General features: G+C 43.0%; 1 non-coding gene across 1 annotated transcript; it reads right to left on the reverse strand.

Moving 5' to 3' along the window:
- Positions 1-411: 411 nt before the first annotated feature.
- On the reverse strand, positions 412-484 carry TRNAF-GAA (transfer RNA phenylalanine (anticodon GAA)). The gene has a single exon. It is a non-coding gene; the product is annotated as a tRNA-Phe (tRNA).
- Between the last annotated feature and the right edge of the window lie 7,147 nt (positions 485-7,631).

Consider the following 7,631-nt stretch of genomic DNA (forward strand, 5'->3'; position numbering starts at 1 on the left):
ATCTTTTCAACAACATGCTAATGGTGCAAATGCAAGATCAATCCCACCTACACACTCCATGGATTAGAGAGATGAGCACACACTAATTAGACCATAGCTGTCGGTGCACACTCAAACTATAGCAATCTATGCACACACATACACATGCTTGGACATAAGAGTGGTAGCTAGATGCATAGAAAAGAGAACAAGCCATGCTCTAGCACTTTCATGAGACCATGATCACACAAACAAATAAAGCAGGCCATGCTTAAGCACTTCCATGCGAACACACACCTTATTGCGACCAAAGCAACAAACGGCGTAGGAAAGTAATTAGAGAGCAAAGATGAAATGGGTGTACAATTAGCACGTGCAGTACACAAGCATGTGCTCCATAGCAGATATAAACTGTTCACTTAGGAGCAAAACTGCGGTGAGCGTGGATCGAACACGCGACCTTCAGATCTTCAGTCTGACGCTCTCCCAACTGAGCTATCCCCGCTTGATGGAAGATTTGTAGCAATTTACATAATATATAAATTCAAAGTAGGACAAGGATGTAAGTCACCTACCTTGCCTCTGATTCCATAAGGAATGGTGAACGTCAGCGCCCCCGACGACGTCCATCTTTCAGGTATGTTTGTCTGCTCTAATCTGGCTGTCGTCTTTGTCTTTTTATAAGTAGGGGAGCCTCGGTGAATCTTAATTTTGCAAAGTTGCAAGTGTTCAGCATGGCGTGGTGGCCAGTGGTTAGTTTAACCATCAGACCCAGACCCATATTTGTGCATAAAGCACAACTGGGAGTGATGTGCAGAACTTTATAACATGGATGACAGCATACCTTGGAGTTGTTTCAAACGTTTTTTGTGCAGCTGGCATGCATTGCACGATCACCAGAAAGCGCCGGGCCGCTCGAAGCCACAAATGGCCGTGGTAGGCACTCCATAAATAGGTCGAAAATGCCTGCAGCTCCAACTTGACTTGTGTTGTTGGCTACACATCGACTATTGTTGAATTGAGTAATTGACTTCAACGTTTTGTAGCTGCAAGAGATGCATACTCTTCATGTTGATGATGTAAACTGAACCCAACCAGACATTTTAGTGACAGTCTAGTTCAAATCCTAGCGGCATCAGTTTCAAGTAACATTTCATGGCTTGTTCATAGAGAAAACAGGAAGTTACATTTATGGAACTAGAGAAGAGAGAATATGAGACTCAATTATAGAAGTTTAGAGAGACCTTTTTTGTATCTGTTTCGTCAAAACACCGCAACAACATTGAACTGAAGTCTGAACTGAAAACAGCAACTGAACTTGAACACGAGAAACACATGTTTAGAGTTTCACCTCCTTTTTAGTGGTGGCTCCGGTATCTCCTAGGAGAAGATTAGGGAGTGGGGGCTGTTTTGTGGCTATGCCCAGTTGTATACAACGTAGACTTACCTTTTCGGCCACACATCCCATGTGAACCCACCCATCCGGTAGGCTGGCATCAGGTGGGACCCTTGTTCCTAGGTCTTTATAGGGTCAAATTCTGGTTTCAGCAGTTTTCAGCCATGTGTCACTTTGAGTATGTTTCATAAGTGAGCCACATGGGTTTATTGATTAATGTCAGTTATTAGAGGGCGCCCACTTCTCCTTGAGTGTGGTTGAGTTTCTAGGTTAGGGTAACCTTATGTAGGTACCCCCCTCCCCCCGTCCTCTCGGAATATTGATATAGCAGATCATTGCCAAGGTTTTGGGCTCTCTCTCTCTCTCTCTCTCCCCCTTCCCCCCCCCCCCATTTTTCTTTGATGCTCCCTCTCTCATCTGCGATCTTTTTCTTCTCGTGTTGCCCCTGGTCTCCTTTGCGTTTTTGTGTGTGCAGGTAGAGGAGCGACTACAAGCTACTATAGGCTTACTGCATACCATCTCCTTGGATTGTTGAAGCTTCTTTAGAGGGAGATCTACACGAGCATAGGGATCTCATAGAGCTTGCTCATAATTTTGATTCACGCTCATTTCGGCCTCCGTTTCCACTACAGATAGTACTCTGTAGGCAATTTCATCCTTTTGTTCGGAATTTCTGTCAGTGCAATTTTCTACAAAACACATCCCTTACAATCCTCTACGGGTTGTGCTACATAGCACGTGTTGGTCCTACTTTGTTTTTCCTCTTTCAAAGCAGTTTTCAAGATGTTTGCTATTGAGGACAAATTGAATGGGGATAACTACCCAATGTGGGCTTACATGATGATAAAGCATGTTCTTGTCTCAAAGGGTGTCTGAAATGTTATGCAGGGCATTGATGTAGGTCTGTCTTCTTTGGATATAGGCTCTTTTGAGGATGTTGCAGGTTCTACCAGGTTTGTTGCTGCTAGAGTTGTTTTGCCTACAACTGAGCAATCTTGTTGGGATGTTAGAGATGTGCATACTCATGCATTGATTGCATTATCTGTGAAGCGCACTATTACTCCTCACTTTGGCTCAACAAAATCAGCAAAACAGGCTTGGAATACACTGGCCGGTCCATATGTAAATTGCAATGTGGCTAAAATTGCATTGTTGTATAAAGAGCTGGAATCGAAGATTATGCAAGAGAAAGATGACATGGATACTTTTCCTGCTGGTATCAAGGATATGAATGAGCAACTCATTTCTGCAAGTGAAGTTATTTCTGGTAGTTCATTTGTGCAGACTAATCTCGATGCGTTGCTATCAAGTCTGTTACATTATGCACATTGCTGTTACAGGAGTCACTTTCAAGCTAAACAGCGTACATTTGAACATGCTTTTGTTGCTGCTCAAAGAAAAGGTGGTAATAGCAATGTAGCCACTTCTCATGGTTCTTCAGTGAGTAGCAGATCACCTGTTTCTAGTGCTTGTGCTGACAACAACTAATCTGGGAATTATGGTAAAAAAGGCAAGAAGAAGATGCATTGCCATTATTGCAAGGCCAGTGATTACTTGATAAAGCAAAGTGATCTAGCAGTGGTGGCCTCCAATCGGTATCCTAGCATGTTTCAATGCCCTTTTAGAGGCAATGAGCTCTACCTAAATTTGGTCCCTTGCTTTATTTTTTATAAGTTTTAGACCCCTTGGCGAGGTTCCATAAGTTTGGATGGGTTAGGTTTTTAAACCTAACCCCTTCTGGACCACTTGGCCATGATTTGCAAGTTGGTAAAACTTCTTCTGCCTCTTTTGCTAGGGTTTTGGCCCTTTTGTCTGGGTTTTATCCCCTTTAGGCCATGCCACGTTATCACTTTGTGGCATAGCCCTCTCTTGAAAGAATTGTAATCGCCCTTGATTATGCCTATAAAACAGACATAGGACGAAAACTAGTTCAGTAGACACTGACTCTAAGTACCAACGTACTAAATCACATACATCCAACACTTGCACGAAGACGACGATGACTAATGAACATTCATATCACTATCATCGTCAAGATCTTAGATGAGAATCATGATCATTGTAACTTATTTAGCCCTAAGTACCGACGTACTAGACCACACATCCAGCACTTGCACGAAGACGACAGTCACTGATGAACATTCATATCACTATCGCCGTCGAGATCTTAGATGAGAATCGTGATCATTGTAACTTATTTAGCAATCATATCCAGACCACGCTGATCTTTTCACAGATGGCTTGATCTACTAAATCTCATTACTATCACATCCACATCACCCCTCAAGTGACCAAGACAAAATGTTGCAGTCATTTCGTCTTTCTGACACGCACACAAACGATACACACATAAGCACATATAACAAATTCATTTTAGGAATTCCCATTTAAAGTACTTCTATACATATAGTCATTTAGCAGAATATTGTCAACCTATCAATTCCTCTGAAAGCTCAACTGAAATCAATGCCTTTATTACATCAAGGTAACCTATGACAAAGGAGCGGAGTAAGTCCCCTCTTGTGCAGTCCACACTGCACCAAATTGAACCTTTTGATTCATCTTGGAATAGTCGGTGCTAAACCAAAAGCTTTAAGGTAAAGCTCTAGTATTTGCTAAAGTCCTCCTCCATCCACTTGGCATTAAGAGCCGGATAATTCGTGAACTTGACCAAATACCATCATGCCAACTTACCTTTCACTTTCCTTTTGTTGGGAGCCAGGAGCTGTTCAGGAATGAGTATCTCTTCCGTCTCTTCCACTTGGGGTTGCTCGCCTGGCTCCCTATCCATTGACACTTCATCTTTGAAAGGTCTCAATAGACTCACATGAAATGCATTGTGAATCTTCTAAGTATCTGGTAACTTTAGTCTAAAGGATACATCATTTATCTTTTCTTGTATCGGGAAAGGTCCATAGTATCGCATACTTAGCTTTGGAAAAAGCCTCTCCCTACCCTTCTATTTTTGTAATCGTGCCTTCTCAAACCGGAGCAGCACCCTATCATCTTCCTTCAGCTGCAAGTCAGATCGATGCTTGTCTGCTGCCTTCTTATGCCTTGCTTAAGATTTCTCCAAAGCCTCCCGTACCTTGGCAAAAGCAGTGTCTTGATCATGTGTATATTGATCTGCTTCAAAAATCTCATCTTTGGTGCTCATAATGGGTGGACCTTCCTGATACCCTCGATAATCTCAAATGGTGCCTTCCCCCTAGACGTATGGATTATGTTATTGTAAGCAAACTCCACCAAGGTCAAGAACTTCTCCCACTGAGTCTTCTGATTAGAGATATAAGACTTTAGCAAGACTACTACGATTGAATTGGCTATCTCCGACTGCCCATCTGTTTGTGGATGAAATGAGGACGAGAATTTAAGCCGTGTGCCTATATTCTCCCAAACTGCTCTCCAAAACAAACTTGTGAAACGGGGATTCTATCTAATACTATATATAGAGGCATACCATGTAATCTGAAAATTTGTGAGACAAACAGCTTAGCCAAATGTTCGGCTTTAATTGTCTTCTTTATTAGAATAAAGTGAGCATGTTTACTGAATCAGTCAATGACTATTCAAAAGCCATCATGCCCACTTTGAGTCTTTGGAAGCTAAAAAATGAAGTCCATTGCTATACTCTCCCAAGCTCAGCTAGAAATGGGTAAGGGTTGTAGAAGACCAGATGCCTTGTTTCAAGCAAACTTGACTGTCACAAAGTGATGACGTGGCTGCCCGAACCCTAACCTGCTGAAACCCTAAATCTGCCAAAAACCCTAACCCTGACATGACATGTGGCAGTAGTACGGTCAGCTCCACGTTTTGCAACGGGAAAAGCGGAAAAAGCACTGTTGTACGGAAATCCGCTTTTTGCAGCGCTGTTTACGGCAGCAGACAACAGCAGCTTTTGACTTGCTTTAATTTACGAGAGAGAGAGAGAGAGAGAGAGAGAGAGAGAGAGAGACAGAGAGAGAGAGAGACTTGATGCTTTATTTTTTTTTAAGGCTTTTGATGTACAGCTTTTGGGGCTCTACTTTTGGCATCCCTTGTAACTCTTTATAAGTGAAGTTGGTCTCTCACTTCTCAGGGCATCTGGACGCAGAATCTGAGAGTGAGACCCAACCACTCTATTGTACTTTGGCAACAGATTAATAAGAAAAGAAATACCGAAAGGGGCGCCAGTCTTTGGGGCCAATATCTCTAGGCACAGAACTCCGCCGGGCCAGTGTTGAATCAATTGTGAGTTGTGAACTGTTTTGAAGTGGTTATTTGGTGCTGTTGCGGTAGGTTCTTGACTTGGAGTGTCCAAGTCCGTTATAGTGGTATCAGAGCACGGCCAATTTCTCTTCTATGGAAAATCTGATCCCAATTTTTTTTCTGCGGCACCTATGGCTTCACGCAAGGATCAGTTGACTCCGCGTCAAGGGATCACAACGTGTAACAGACTTGAACACTCCAAGTCAAGAATCTACCACGACAGCACCAAAGAACCACTTCAAAACAGTTCACAATTGATTCAACACTGGCCCAGCGGAGTTCTTGCCTAGAGATATTGGCCCCAAAGACTGGCGCCCCTTTCGGTATTTCTTTTTGTATTAATCTGAGTTCAAAGTACAAGAGTGTGGGCAGGCGCTCACACTCAGACTCTACGTCCAGATACTCTGAGTTATGAGGCCTGCTCGCACTCTTGTACTTTAAACTCAGATTAATAAAAAAAGAAATACCGAAAGGGACGCCAGTCTTTGGGGCCAATATCTCTAGGCACGGAACACCGCCGGGCCAGTGTTGAATCAATTGTGAATTGTTTTGAAGTGGTTATTTGGTGCTGTCGTGGTAGATTCTTGACTTGGAGTGTCCAAGTCTATTACAGTGGTATCAGAGCACGCCGATTTTTCTTCTATGGGAAATCCGATCCCATTTTTTTTTTCCGCGGCACTTATGGCCTCACGCAAGGATCAGTCAACTCCTTCTGCATCGGGAGATGCGGCAAGGAATCACAACGACGATTCCGGCAGGGAGTATGGCCCGCCTCGGCCTACTCGGGCGGAGCGACGAGAGATGGGGCGATGCAACAAAGATGATGCTCAATTTTATGAAGGACCCAATATTTGCAAAATATATGAGCGAGACTTTTTTTCAGGAAGTGCATGCGCAGTGGCAGAAAACCACAACATCACCCCCAAAACCCGCTCTCAAGAAACCTTGTGCTCACAAGAAATATTCAGAGAAGGAATTAGAAGAGGTGGTTGATGCACGGATTGCTCAGCTTTTTGACGCGCAAAACAAAGCTAAAAAGCACGGCAAAAAGCAGAAGAAAGGCACTGACTTCTCGGGTTATTTGGATCGTCAGCCGACATTTGAAAAGGCAAAGAAACATAAGAAGCGTGTTCGATTTGAAGAAGTACCCAGTTCTTCTTCTTCTTCTTCTTCTTCTTCTTCTTCTGACCATGTACAAACGTTGCATTGAATGTGGTGACGAGCACATGAGACTAGGGTATAATTTTTTGGAATTTCAGGCTTCTAGAAGCTCAAGGTGTGTCGTGTGTACATCTAATATTTTGAACACCATAGCTGAAATTTTTATATGTGGTGTGTTTTTTGTATCGTTGTTTTTATCTCCCATTCCAATTTCCCGTTCTGTTATCTTGGCCATTCCCATTCTGGTTCTTGATTAATGAAATCATATAGGCCAAAATGATCTATGAGACCAAACCATTACAAAGTAGTGAATCTGATACCATGTCTAGGTACAAGAAAAAGAGATGCTAAAATGAATCTAGGAGTGCTACTAGCTGAAACTGTGGGGTATGTGTGATCATTGATACAATGGGTGCCTAGTACAAGAGGGTGATATAATGGGTCATGAGTCTATCCTCATCTATACTCTGAATGTCGATATAGTATGGCTGGAGTCCTTTGCTAGAGTCTCAGTCGATGCTGTGAATTTCCTCTCCTTAGTCGTGAGCGTCTCGATCCCCCTAGCTCCAATGCTCGGTCTATGAGAGTACGGCGGGTGTGAGTATGGCTGAGCTTTGGAGTGGTGGCTGCTCCTCTATCTGTCCAGTGTCTAGTGTGAAGAAATCGATAATCTATTTAAAGGATTGTTTCTCTTGAGATCTCCTCATAAACTGACTCCTCAAAAAGAGAGAGAGAGAGAGAGAGAGAGAGAGAGAGAGAGAGAGAGAGAGAGAGAGAGATAATAATGTCCATGGAAGGCCGAAGTCGACGCCTGGGAAGAAATATATACATCTACGTCAGTACATTC

The sequence above is a fragment of the Adiantum capillus-veneris genome, chromosome 5 (genome assembly GCF_014529385.1).
Source record: "Adiantum capillus-veneris isolate H3 chromosome 5, ASM1452938v2, whole genome shotgun sequence".
NCBI classification, from domain to species: domain Eukaryota; kingdom Viridiplantae; phylum Streptophyta; class Polypodiopsida; order Polypodiales; family Pteridaceae; genus Adiantum; species Adiantum capillus-veneris.